General features: G+C 39.3%; 1 protein-coding gene across 2 annotated transcripts in view; it reads right to left on the bottom strand.

Annotated features, from left to right (window-relative positions):
• The window catches only part of LOC150083512 (rap guanine nucleotide exchange factor 2-like), a 471,197-nt gene that overhangs the window by 410,963 nt on the left and 46,032 nt on the right, over positions 1–14,202 (bottom strand). The gene's annotated exons all lie outside the window — the stretch shown is intronic.

Raw genomic sequence — 14,202 nt, 5'->3', positions numbered from 1 at the left:
GTTCTAGGTGCCGCCCTTTACAAAAACACATGTCCTTTCTATACATATTGTACTCTCAGTCACACCATGTGTCAATTAATATCATTAGTACCACTTAGTACCATCGTGTATATAATCTTTTGTGCTCCTAAAAAATGATAGCTACTCTATGCCATCAACAAACTAACAAATTATCCACAAACAGCCAAAACGTTGGAAGTGGCCTTCTCCATTAGACAAAGTTTTTGTTCACTTAATATTCATGACATAAAAGATAGTACCTTTGTTGTGTGCAGTTATGTTTGTGATATCATATCATATCCCTTGTACTAATGTTTACTTGAAATTTGAACTACCATTTTCATGCATGCAGCTGGCAAATAGTATAAACAAACAAACTGAGAAGGCTATTTTGTTATTCTAAAGCATGGCCTTCAAGCTTGGTCTTCAAGGAATGTTTTTGAAGTTAAATAAGCTTTTCAAACAAATATATGCTCTGTAAGCAAATCATATCTTAAGAAATGGATATCAAAATAGTAATGTGAAGGTACTTTGTTAAAATAACTCTTGCTATTAATATGATTTTTTTTAAATTCATAATTACAGAAGTTCATATACATAATGCATATTTTATCCTATAAAGTTAAATTAATTAATTAAATTAGGATAAAAAAATAAAAAACAATAAGAAAGATTTATGACATGTTTGTCATAAATCTTTTAGCTTAGTGAGCCTATTACAGTGTTGGGAGCATTTACCCAAAGGTTAATTAAATTTTAATCTTTTTGGATTCACAGCCTATCGTACAATCAATTTTCTGAATTATACCACTAAAATCCAATTAGAAAATTGCATTTATTATTTTTTTAACCACTGAACTGTTCAACAAAAAAAAGGGTGAGGAATAAATTTATTCTTCAAATCTTTTTTTTTTAAAGCATTCAAAATAATTCCTTCATGCATTCAAACCTCAGTTTGCCTTTGTAGTATTCCCAATTGCAGTCATCCTAAAGAATAAATGGGGGGGGGGGGGGGGGCATATGTATATTGTATACAGAAAAAAGTTTTTTTCAATAGCAGCTACTCCTAGACATCAGAAATGTTACAGGTAGGTTAAACTCAATTTAGGATACTATGATTGCAGATTCTGGCAATTATATGCACCATCATCATGTAATGTCACATTGGGCTTTACCAATGACTAATTTCACTACTGCGTAGGGTTTTCGCAGCATTAGACATTTTATCCAATATGCTGATTGTGCTCAAACTTTCATTTGTGCAATCCTCAAGTTGAAGGATTCTATATATGATATATGTGGCTACGTGAAGATATTCACACATTTATAAAATGAAATTTTGGTGGGGTAGGATTCTTTTCTTCTAAAAAAAATTCACAAAAAACTTGACATTTTTTCTGAAGTAATATTATTTTCAATATCTTTTCCTTTTGTTTTCTCTTCTGATGATTTCATTATTTACATGTGAAGGCATTTCATTACATGTGAAGGCAGGTTGATCTAGAGAAGAGAAATAGAAGGGATAAATAAGGAAACGTTAGTGAGTGTGAAGTTGGACTGCAATGGATGTCAGCTGGATTGGAAGAAAGCAGTGGAATCTCTCTCTCTCTCTCTCTCTCTCTCTCTCTCTCTCTCTCTCTCTCTCTCTCTCTCTCTCTCTCTCTCTCTCTCTCTCTCTCTCTCTCTCTGTGTGTGTGTGTGTTCATAAAAGATAGGTCATTAAAGCTAACTGTCCTCCTTGGAATAGAGTCAAGGAGCTTAAGAGGGATTTTGGGGCCACCACCCCAGTTATGAAAACAATATTCCCCGGGAGGGTGGATTTGTACAGAATCAGCAGCTGTTGAAAAAAGAAAAACCCATATTTGTGATGTGCTTATGCCAAGAGTGATTATCAGCCAGGGTGATCCTGAATCATAATCACACATCACTATTATAATGACTTATAATAGTGTCATGTGATCTTGTATAAAAATCTAATTTTTTGTGAGAAATAAGACGAGGCTGATTTTCAGAAGGATTAAAATTTCTTTGTTCCATTGGAGTATTACTCAGATATTGGCATTAATAAGTATTGTATTAGTAGTTGATATTCAAAAAGATGAAGCTGTTTGTGCAGTGCAAGTTAGCATTAGTAGAGGCATATGATGCAAGAAAGCAAGCTATATAGCATCAGTCAAAAAAAAAAAGAAAAAAAAAAAGGAGACCCCTTCGCATTTCACCCATCCTTTAACTCCAAATGTTTTTCTAGTTCTGCCTTAAATTATTTAAGCTGTCAACTTCTACAATGACAGATGGAAGTTTGTTCCTGCAATCAACCACCCACTGTTTAAAGGCAAATTTTCACACATCTATTCTACAACTGTCTTTCTTCAATTTGAATTTATGTCACCTCAGGTGACTACTCTGGGCTAGAGGAAGAATCTCATCAGCATTGAGCTTGCTCAAATCATTCAAGGCCTTATACATCTCAATCAGATCACTTTGTAGATGTCTATTCTCCAGACACTGCAATTTGCAGAATGTAAGCCTTTCTTCGAAAGAGCAACCCTTTTGTTCCATTCACTAATCTCGTTGCTCTTCTCTGTACTCGTTCAAGCAGCTCTACATCCTTTCTAAAATGAGTCTTCCAGACCTGTATACAGTACTCAAGGTGTGGCCTGACCACTGCCTTATACAAGGCGATAATTACCTCCTTATCCCTGCTAGAAAAATTCCTGTATACCATTCACAAGACACCGTGAGCTATTCTTGCAGACTGTCTGCACTGCTCAGAAAACTTCGCATCTGACTGCACTCCAAAGGTCTCTTTCATTCTCTACAACCCTTAGTGTAGTATCACACAGTTGATATGTTACTCTGGGGTTACTGCTACCCATATGCAGTTCTTTAAATTTTTCAATGTTAAACTTCAGTTGCCACCTCTCAGCCTGTCTGTTCAACTTTTCTAGATTCTGTTGCAATAGTGTACTGTCATTAACAACCCTGCCAACCTTCATATTGTCTGCAAACTTGGACATTTAAGCCTAATATACATTTCATCAATATCAGTGATAAATACAGAAAACAACAATGGCTCCAACACGGAACCCTGGGGGACGCCACTAATGACACTATTCCATGAAGAGCAGTGTCCATTGATTATCACTGTCTGTCTTCTCCCACTTAACCATCCCTTTATCCATAGCAGCAATTTGCCTTTAGCGCCATACTGCTCCAATCTGTACAGTAGTTTTCCATGTGTAACAGTATCAAAAGCTTTCCTGAAATCCAAATATATGATATCAAAATTATTTTTTGCATCCAGTTCCTTTGTGGCCTTATTGTAGTATCCAATCAAATTTGGTCAGACAAGACTTCCCCTTAACAAACCCATGCTATGTCTGAACCAGTGGCGACTTTTGATTGACTGTGATGTACAGGGGTGCTGCTTCTTAAAGTTACATTAAATTGACTTGGTTATAAGACATGCAGACATATAATAATAAGCAAGTTACAAATACTACAAAACATTAAGTGGACACTTAACATTAACAGATTTGGGTAAACGTGAAATTTTATTTAAAAATAAAATCCATTCTTCGGTTTTTATTTATTGAAAATGGATTAATAACTTTGCCATTCAAGTTTGGTGCATTGTTCAAATTGGCACTGCTGGCTCTGCAGTTCCTTTGCCTCATTTTAACATCTCTGAAAAAGGCGTACTGGCAACATGCCAACTAGGCATTAACTGAACCAATGGGACCAAAATGTGGAACTGCATAACACACAGTTTGTCTACAGTTAAACTTCAAAGTTGAAAACAATTGAGCTTTTATTCATTTATTATTGATATGATTATTGGAAATAGAGGATTAGTATACTATATGCGGGATCTGTTAATAAAAACATTCATTGCGTTGCACTGCTCTTTATAAAATTTCATATAACTGGGTTGACTGTACATTTAGATTTAAAAAGCTAGAGGAACTGCAGTTCCACAGTGCCTACCAACAAGCTGCCCCTGGTCTGAACTATAACTGCAGTCTTGTCTACATGATCCTACAGTGCTTCTTTAACCAGTTCCTCCATTAATTTCCCTGGAACAGAAGTTAAACTAACAGGTCTGCAATTACTTGTCACCCTTTGATCCCCCTTTGTGAACTGGGGTCACATCTGCACATCTCCAGTCCATGGGAGACCTCCCCCCGAGTCCAAGGAAGCTCTCAAAATTATGGCTAAGGGTTTGCTTACTTCCTTTGCTGCCTCCGTTAATATAACTGGATAGATCCCATCCACCCCAACTTCAACAATTTCTCCTTCACTATGCTCTCAGTTATTACAAAATCATTTAGCTCCCTGCCAGAGTTTGATAAACTTCTGGCATTCCCCTCCCTGAATAACTCCTCACGTGTGAATGTAGATGCAAAATACTCATTGTTTGTCAGCTACCTGAGCAGGGTCCTCAACAGTCGAACCATCGATATCAAGGGGACCAATCTGATTCATTGCCTTCCTTCTAGAGTTTACATACATAAAGAACTCTTTGCTGTTTTTCTTCGCATCCTTTGCCAAAGATTTCTCGTAATCTGTGCCTTCGCTTGCCTAACCTCGTTTGTGACTTGATTACACACAAGCTTATATCTACAATAGGCTTTTGCATCACCTGATGATTTATATGCATCCCATGCATTTTTCTTCTCTGAGACCACGAGTTTCATTAGTTCATCTGACATCCATATAGGCACCTAAACCTTGAATAGTATTTCTTAGTTGGGACAAAAAGCCTAGTAGCTTCCAAGGTTACTTCCTTGAATGTTTCCCATTTAGAATTTGCTGTTGGTAACATTATCAGTTGACCCCACTGTATAGACTTTAAAAACTGTCTCAGACCATCGTAGTCACCTTTGTGAAAGCAAAAACCATTCCCTTTACCCCTGACAGTAGTTACATCTTCGAGTAAATCCCACATCAGCACATTGTGATCACTGCCACCTAGTGGTTCCTTTATCTGCAGATTCTTAATGTATGAAGAATCACTACTGATAATCAAATCAAGAATATTACTCCATCTGGTTGCCTCTCAAACATGCTGCTGTAGAAAGCAATCATCCAATAAATCCAAAAAAAGCCTTGATAGCACGAGAGTGACCAACCCAGAAGTCTAGTCAATATCTGGAAAGTTAAACCCCTCCACTATAAGACAATCTGATTTATCGGCCCACTATTTCTCTGTAAAGTTGTTCATTTTATTCATCAGAATCATTAGGCCTATAACACACTCCTACTTTCAATTTTGCTTTCCCAGTGCTTATGTCACACCAAACTGACTCAACATTGAACTGTTCACCCATGTCAGCTGAATGCACTTCCCTAGATTTTGTGTTTGTTAACTAACGGCATAACACCTCCTACCATTCTATCCCGTCTATCCTTCCTGTACACATTGTACTCCCCAAATTCCAGTTCTGCATTCCTTATATGTGTGTGACACCATGTCTCTGATATCCCAACAATATCTGTCTTTGATGTTTTGAGCAGCACCTCAAATTCATCAAATTTATTTGCTAAACTCCTAGCATTGGTGTACATGCAAGTATACATGCATCTGTTCTTATTCCTAGCTACCCCAACACAGCCCATGTATTTACAGATGCACTATAGCCAAAGCAGCTAATGCACCAATAAACAACCATACGACACGCACCCATGTATTTACTTGTTCCACAATGACTCCCAGCAGTCTCTGAAATCCCCAGCAACTTGTTTTCCAGGTTGCTGCTCATTCCAATAGAAACAGTGCAAGAATCACTTTCACCTCTGCCAGCAGCTACTGTTAACCCATCAGTCCGTGTACCCCCCCACAAGCTACAGTTTCCCGACACACCTAATACTGCCTTGATGGCATCACCAAATATTATTGCACCCTTTCTATTTAAGTGTATCTCATCCCTGTAGAAGCAGTCTCTCCTGTTAACAAGCACAGACCACACTAAGAAAAGGCTCTGATCATATACTCCCTACTATCATGTCTGGGCAGAATTGCAGACACTTTCAAATTCAACCCTAACTCATGGCTTTTATTCAACGTTGACCTGTACTTGTTAAGTAATTCCTCTATTCTCCTGCTCTTAATGTCATTAGTTCCGTGTACAACAATATCACCTTTCATACCCTTAAAAGATGATATCTGCTCTACGACGTCGTCAACTTTTGCCCCCTGGCAGACATACCCTAGTCCTGTTCCACCTATCCTTTTTGCACAATATATTACCCGTTTTCCTGACAATAGTCACCGACACCGACTAGTTCCTGTTGGACCAGCACATTCTGGCTCAGGGATTGCCATTGTGCTGCCTGATGATCAAGCGCAATCTCTGGCATTAATGTTGGCAGCTGGGAGCTTGATGGGTCCCCCCATTTAAGTCCTTCGAGAGTATCTATGCTCTTGAAGGACTTAAATGGGGGGACCATGCTCAGTTGGCACCTATCTTCTTCACACTCCTTCTTATATTGAGCGCACACAAATACATCCCAAATTGTGTCCCTTTCCTGATAGTCCACAAACATCAAACAAGCAGTACATTTCAAAAGGCTGTGATTCAAAGGACAACCCCCCCCTCAGTTCTCCCCCGAGCCACAGCACTCCCACTACCTTGAGCCTTTTGCTTTGCTGCTCTGAGACATGATTTCGATACAGTTAAAAATATTACACTAAAATATTATGCCAAAATTATATCTCAATGCAGTAATAACACTAAATATATATTCTGAGTGATCACTGAATTATGACCACCCCTATGAAAACAATGTGACCCGTTGACCACGCGAGGTATGAGAGTGCGCAGTTAGTCGACCTACGTAGCATAGCTAAGGTGTCAGTGGTTCAGTAGGTAGTAAAATTCTGAACGTGATGGGTAAAAGGAAGGATTTATCAGACTTAGATAAAGGACAGACAGTGAGTCCTTGAAGAGCTGATGCCTTGATTTCCCAAATGTCTGAACTGGTGGGGTGTTCAAGAGCCGCCGTAGTTAAAGTGTACCAGGACTGGTGTCAAAATGGTCAAACAACGACCAGACTGCAAAACTGCAAAGGTCAGTGAAAGGTTGATGTTAGAGGTGAGCACCGGGTCCGACAACTTGAACAGGCACAGCACTGTTGAAGAGTTGACTACCCGATACAACATGGGCCAACCTGGAACAATATTTGGCTTGACCGCGCATCACACGCTTGCACATATGGGCTATGCCAGCAGACGACCCCTATGGCATCCTCTCTTAACCAAGGTTCATCGGCATAAAAGACTCGCCTGGTGCAAAGAGAATGCAAGTTGGACGTTAGGTGTGCTGGTCGGATGAGTCACATTATTTACTCCACACTGTGGATGGTCGTGTACGGATTTGGTGTCAAAATCATGAGGCTCTTGATCCATCATGCATGGTATCAAAAGTTCAGGTCAGTGGAGGTGATTGTATGGTGTGGGGCATGTTTCACTGGCAGGAACTTGAATTCATGGTGCATGTAGAACAGTGGTCTCTGCTATCATCAACTGCTTGCTGACTGTACACCCCGCTATGTTACACTTTTTTCCGAATGGCGATGGTGGCTTCCATGATGACAATGCGCCGAGCCATCAGGCACTTGTTGTGCAGGACTGGTTTGAGGAACACAGTTCTGACTCCCAGCATATCGATTGGCCTCCGAACTCTGCCGATATCAATCCCATAGAGCACTTGTGGGACACTATGGAAAGGCATATCAGGTGTCTGGATACACCAATCACCTCCATACCTCAATTGTTGGGCATATTATACACAGCTTGGTTGGCCATACCTGAATTGTTGGGTGCATTACACACAGCTTGGTTGGCCATACCTCCCGAACGCTTCCGACATCTTGTTGAATCATGCCACGTCGGATAGCTGCTGTACTGAGGGCAAAATGAGGACCTATGAAGTATTAGGTAGGCGGTCATAATTCAGTGATCACTCAGTGTATATTTCAATATTGAGTTTTACCTTCTACTACTAAGTTACTTCTAACTTTGGCAAACTGAAAGGAGGAATGCAGTGCACTGTCATCAGCAGAACTATGAATAGGATTTCCAGTCAAAGGAAGATCATTGATATACAAAAGGAAAACATTATGAAACAAAGTGAACTGCGGGGGAACCCAGAGACCCATCCACCATCACCTGCAGTGAGCAGTTGGAGAGAAAGATGGCTACTCAATTGCAAAAAAAATAAGCAGATGGCAATCTATCAGAGCTTATTTAGATGACCTTCATGCCAAATACAATCTTGGAAATGTCAAGCACAACTGCTTGAGTTTCATCAAAATTTTCAGTAAAATTTGTCCAAAGATGAGTAACATTCAGTGGTGTATCCAGGTATCATCGCTTTTGAGCTTTTTTTCTTTAATGCCACCTGCATTCTTTTTCTTTAATTTCAAATTTTTGCCTAAGGGGAACATATCCCTTCTCTGCCCACCCCTGACATAAGTAATATATATCACAAGCAGATCGACATTGATGGAATCCACACTGGTGATCATTGATTAGATGGAAGGTTTGAGATAGTGTATAAGTTGATGGCCAACAGATTTCTCCATCATTTTAGGAAGTGTACAGATAAGTGGAATTGAATGGGCTTCTCATCCTCTTTGGGAACTGGCTGCATGTGGGCAATTTCCAAGCAGAAGGAAAAAAAATACGAAATAGAATAAGAAAGTGTAAAAAAGTAACAGAATAGGGGCAAGCTTGGAAGAACAGGTTTTGAGATCAAATAGAGAAATTCCATCTTGAACTTTCTTGGCAATAAAATTCTGAACAATAATATTGTTCAGAATTTTTCAAAATCTTTCCGGTAGAAGACCACAAGAAGCATTGAGTAGAATGCGTTCAGTATGGCAAATTTACCAAGATCATCGATACAAGAGTGAGAAGAAAAGTTGAATGCCAATTAAGTCTTATCTTTAGCTTAGGATACAATAGAACTATGAGATGATAACAGAAGTGGAAGCATAGATGGATACCAGTTGCAGCCAATAGCTTTGGCAAGAGACTAGAAGGCTCAACTGCTACTTGGACAAGAATCAAACTCTCTACTCTTAGACTGTTCAAAGTCGAGTTTGGATTAATTAATAACTGTTTTGCAATTGTTGCAAGCTTTAGCATAAGCAGGAAATGAACCTGGAGATTTGGATACAAGCCAATTGCAACATGCTACAGATAAAGAATGAGATTTTATGGCGAAATGCAGAATAAAGGATTTCATCCATATAAAAATAATTTCCCTGACACCTAGAAGACCAACACTGACTATGTAATTGGTGTGGAAAAGGTCAAGAGTATTGGATGTATGTTTAGGACTGGGTGATATTCAAATAGGTAAATTAAATTGCTGTAATTGCAAATGTGAGTAGCAAAACCACAAATTCTGTTCCTCCTATGAGATTCACAAACAGATCCCCTGTTACTCTAACAACCAAACCAACCATCTTAGTCCTCTTGTGGTGGCAGACCTAATGGCATGGTAGTTTTGACACTGGAAAAATCCTCAACATTTTAACTAGCTTGATCTGTATAAGTAGAAAATTGAAGCCAGCTGAAATTGCAGATATTAAAATTGCCAAAGAAAATGACTGGAGAAAGTTAAGTTTCAAAGAAAGCAAATGAAAAAAATGATTTGTAGAGGTTAAAAGAACAATTGAGTTAAGAGACGAACTTGACAGAATGGAGTAAGGATTTTAAGCCAGAGGAGATACAAAAAAAAGGAGATTCCAGACTAGGAAGTCTCTGACAAGGAATATGAGAGTGGATATATGCACACATACCACTTTTAAAGTTAAAGGTGGCCATGAACAATTACAGCAACTGGGATGAGTGGTGGTTGAGGTAACTGATAACCGAGTGAGATTCTGTCAAAAAAATAAGAGTGGAGCTTAGAAGATTGCAGATGGAAATGGACAGCACTGATACTGGAAGTGAGCCATGTATACTTGTGAAATGAATGAGGATGTTTTTGGGGACTCAAATTCTTTAGCAGATAAGTTCATTCTATTGTTTGATTTTTCATGTTGCATTGAATAGATAAAGTAAAAAAATTGGGTTTTGTTAACTCACACAACCCATACTGTATGAGTTAATGAAATTTTTGGATGTGGATTTTTGAATTTTTGGATGTATTTCAAGCTCCTTAACATAACATGGCCTTGACAGTGCCTCCAGCATAAATACTATTCAGACTCCCTGCAGTCACTAGTTCACTCAGTAGAGGCAAAGATATCATACACTAGCTGACCCAGATGCCTCCTAGAGAGTTAACAATAGGTTTGGTTCATTGGACTATTTATCAACTGCCTGCAAAAATAATTTTAATGCTGTACTTTCAAAATGTAGGGAATATTGGATCTTGCCATCAAAACCTCAAAAAACATCACAAAACCATCACAAAACCTCAAAAAACCTCAAAGAACAGGTGCATGTATACTTGTGTGTACACCAATGCTAGGAGTTTAGTAAATAAATTTGATGAATTTGAGGTATTGCTCAAAACATCAAAGGCAGATATTGTGGGGATTTCAGAGACGTGGTGTCACACAGATATAAGAAATGCAGAACTGGAATTTGGGGAGTACAATGTGTACAGAAAGGATAGACAGGATAGGAAGGGAGGAGGGGTTATGCTATTAATTAAGAAACACATAAAATCCAAGGAAGTGAAGCCAGTCGACATCGCTGGACAGTGCAGTGTCGAGTCAGTTTGGTGTGACATAAGCATTGGGAGATCAAAATTGAGAGTAGGAGTGTGCTATAGGCCTAATGACTCTGATGAGTATAATAAGAAACTGTTCGGAGAAATAGAGTGGGCCAGTAAATCAGAGAGTCTTATAATGGGGGATTTTAATTTCCCAGATATTGACTGGAATTTGGGGGCTGGTCACTCACACAGTAGCAAGGCTTTTGTGGATTTATTGGATGATTGTTTTCTACATCAGCATGTTCGGGAGGCAACTAGAGGGAGTAATACTCTTGATTTGATTATCAGTAGTGATTCTTCATGCATTCAGAATCTGCAGATAAATGAACCACTTGGTGGCAGTGATCACAGTGTGCTGAAGTGGGAGTTACTCAAAGAGGTAACTACCATTAGGGGTAAAGGGAAGGGGTATTGCTTTCGTAAAGGCGACTACAATGGACTGAGACAGTATTTAAATTCTATACAGTGGGATCAACTGATGATATTGCCAACAGCAAATTCAAAATGGGAAGCATTCAAAGAACTTATCGTGGAAGCTACTAGGCTTTACATACCAACTAAGAAATATTGTTCAAGGTTTAGGCCTAAATGGTTGTCAGATGAACTAATGAGGCATATGGCAGAGAAGAAAAATGCATGGGATACATACAAATTAACACGTGACACGGATGCCTATGATAGATACAAGTTGATCTGTAACCAAGTTACAAAGGAGGTTAGGCAGGCGAAGGCAGATTACGAGAGATCCTTGGCAAGGGATGCGAAGAAAAACAGCAAAGAGTTCTTTACTTATGTAAACTCTAGAAGGAAGGGGATGAATCAGATTGGTCCACTTGAGATCGATGGGTCAACTGTTGATGACCCTGCTCGGGTAGCTAACAAACTAAATGAATATTTTGCATCGACATTCACACATGAGGAGTTATTCAGCGAGGGGAATGCCAGAGGTGTATTCAACTCTAGCAGTAAGCTAGAGAATCTTGTAATAACTGAGAGCAAAGTGGAGGAGAAATTGTTGAAGATAAACACAAGAAAGGCACCTGGGGTGGATGGGATCTATCCAGTTATATTAAAGGAGGCAGCAAAGGAGGTAAGCAAACCCTTAGCCATAATTATGAGAGCTTCCTTGGACTCAGGGGAGGTACCCATTGACTGGAGATGTGCAAATGTGACCCCAATTCACAAAGGGGGATCAAAGGCTGACACAAGTAATTATAGACCTGTGAGTTTAACTTCTGTTCCCGGAAAATTAATGGAGGCACTGGTGAAAGAAGCACTGCAGGATCATCTAGACAAGTCTTCAGTTATAGCTAGGACACAGCATGGTTTTGTTAAAGGGAAGTCTTGCCTGACCAATTTGATTGGATACTATGATGCAGTCACAAAAGAACTGGATGCAGGGAATAACTTTGATATTATATACTTGGATCTTAGAAAGGCTTTTGATACTGTTGCACATGGAAGACTGCTGCACAAATTGGAGCAGTGTGGCATTGGAGGCAAGTTGCTGCTATGGATAAAGGGGTGGTTGAGGGGGAGAAGACAGAGAGTGGTAATCAATGGACACTGCTCATCGTGGACTAATGTTATTAGTGGAGTCCCTCAGGGTTCAGTATTGGGGCCTTTATTGTTTTCTGTATTTATAAATGATATTGATGATGGTATATCAGGCTTAATGTCCAAGTTTGCAGACGATACAAAGGTTGGCAGGGTTGTCAAGGACACTACTGACACTATGCTGCTGCAACAGGATTTGGAAAGGTTGAGCAGATGGGCTTCGAGGTGGCAAATGAAGTTTAACATTGACAAATGTAAAGTACTACATATGGGAAACAGCAACCCCAGAGCAACGTATCAACTCTGTGGTACTACACTGACAGTGGTAGAGAATGAAAGGGACCTGGGGGTGGTGGTGCAGGCAGATATGAAGTTCTCTGAGCAGTGCAGACGAGCTGCAAGAGTAGCTCATGGTGTATTGTCAATGATATATAGAAATTTTTCTAGCAGGGATAAGGAGGTGATTATTCCCTTGTATAAGGCAATGGTCAGGCCACACCTAGAGTACTGTATACAGGCCTGGAGGCCTCATTTCAGGAAGGATGTAGAGCTGCTGGAACGAGTACAGAGAAGGGCAACTAGATTGGTGAATGGGACAAAGGGGTTCTCTTACGAAGAAAGGCTTAAGTTTTGCAAATTACAGTGTCTGGAAACTAGGCACCAGCGGGGTGATCTGATAGAGGTGTACAAAGCCTTGAATGGTTTGAGCATGCTCAATGCTGATGGGATTCTTCCTCTAGCTCAGAAAAATCACCTGAGAGGGCATAAATTCAAATTGAGGAAAGACAGATGTAGGATAGATGTGCGGAAATTTGCCTTTAGCCAGCGGGTGGTTGGTGGGTGGAACAGACTTCCATCCCTTGTCGTGGAAGTTGATAGCCTAAATAAGTTTAAGGCTCAGCTGGACAGGTATTTCGAACGAACAGAGGGGTGAAGTGGAAGTGGTTATTTTTATTTATTTATGTTACTTTTTTTTTTTTTTTTTTTTTTTTTTTTTGGCTGATGCTGCATAAGCTTGCTTTCTTGCATCAAATGCCTCTACTAATGCTAATGCTAATGCTAACATGATTCATATTACATAATAAAAGAGATGGAAGGTTGCCGAAGATTTGCTCTGGAGACTAAACATGCAACTCAACACTTCAAGCCTCCAATAAGCAAAGTGGTGGTATTGCATCAGGTGATGAAAGTCATCTACCACCTAGCATTGCTTGGTGACACAAGATCGGTCATTCCTTTGTGTGATGTGGGCAATACATCTCGACCTCTGCTTACATTGGTTCACACCTGGCTGTTGAATGCACATGCATTCATCTCCACCTGTTCTTATACAGGCTTATTATTTCTGAAATATCTATACACATAAGGCAAGGCTGCATTTTGGTTATTCAATGAGCAGAAACCCATTGAATACTATTACTCACATTACCTTGCCACAACAAATAGAGAACATTCCCTGAGAAAAATAGAGGAAAGAAAGAAAAACAAAAGGCAAGAGAAGGGAGGGAAAGAGAGGCCAAGACATAATAAGGAAAAGAGAAAAACAAGACATGAGGAAAAGAGAAAAACAAAAGGCAAGAGAAGGGAGAGAAAGAGAGGCCAAGACATAATGAGGAAAAAGAGAAAAACAAAAGACACCAAAGAGAGGTAGAGAAGAGATAAAAAGAGAAAAACAAAAGACAGAACAGAGAAGAGAGAAAAAAGTGAGTGAGATGGGGACAGATGGGTTAATTTTTGAAGTATTTACGCTAATACTTCTTTCAATTTGATTAATGCCAACATATTCCAACTTAGGTGGATAGTTAGAAGAAGGAGAACAATGACTTGGAAGATGAACTAAGATCATTTAATATTTTTTTAAGGTGTGGATGCAGTAATACTCTGGAAAGTAAAATAGATTTATATTTAT

This window comes from Mastigoproctus giganteus, chromosome 7 (assembly GCF_048544385.1).
Source record: "Mastigoproctus giganteus isolate SK-2022 chromosome 7, ASM4854438v1, whole genome shotgun sequence".
NCBI lineage: Eukaryota > Metazoa > Arthropoda > Arachnida > Uropygi > Thelyphonidae > Mastigoproctus > Mastigoproctus giganteus.
The sequence above is the reverse complement of the archived record's forward strand: the minus strand, read 5'-3'. Positions and strand labels throughout refer to the sequence as shown.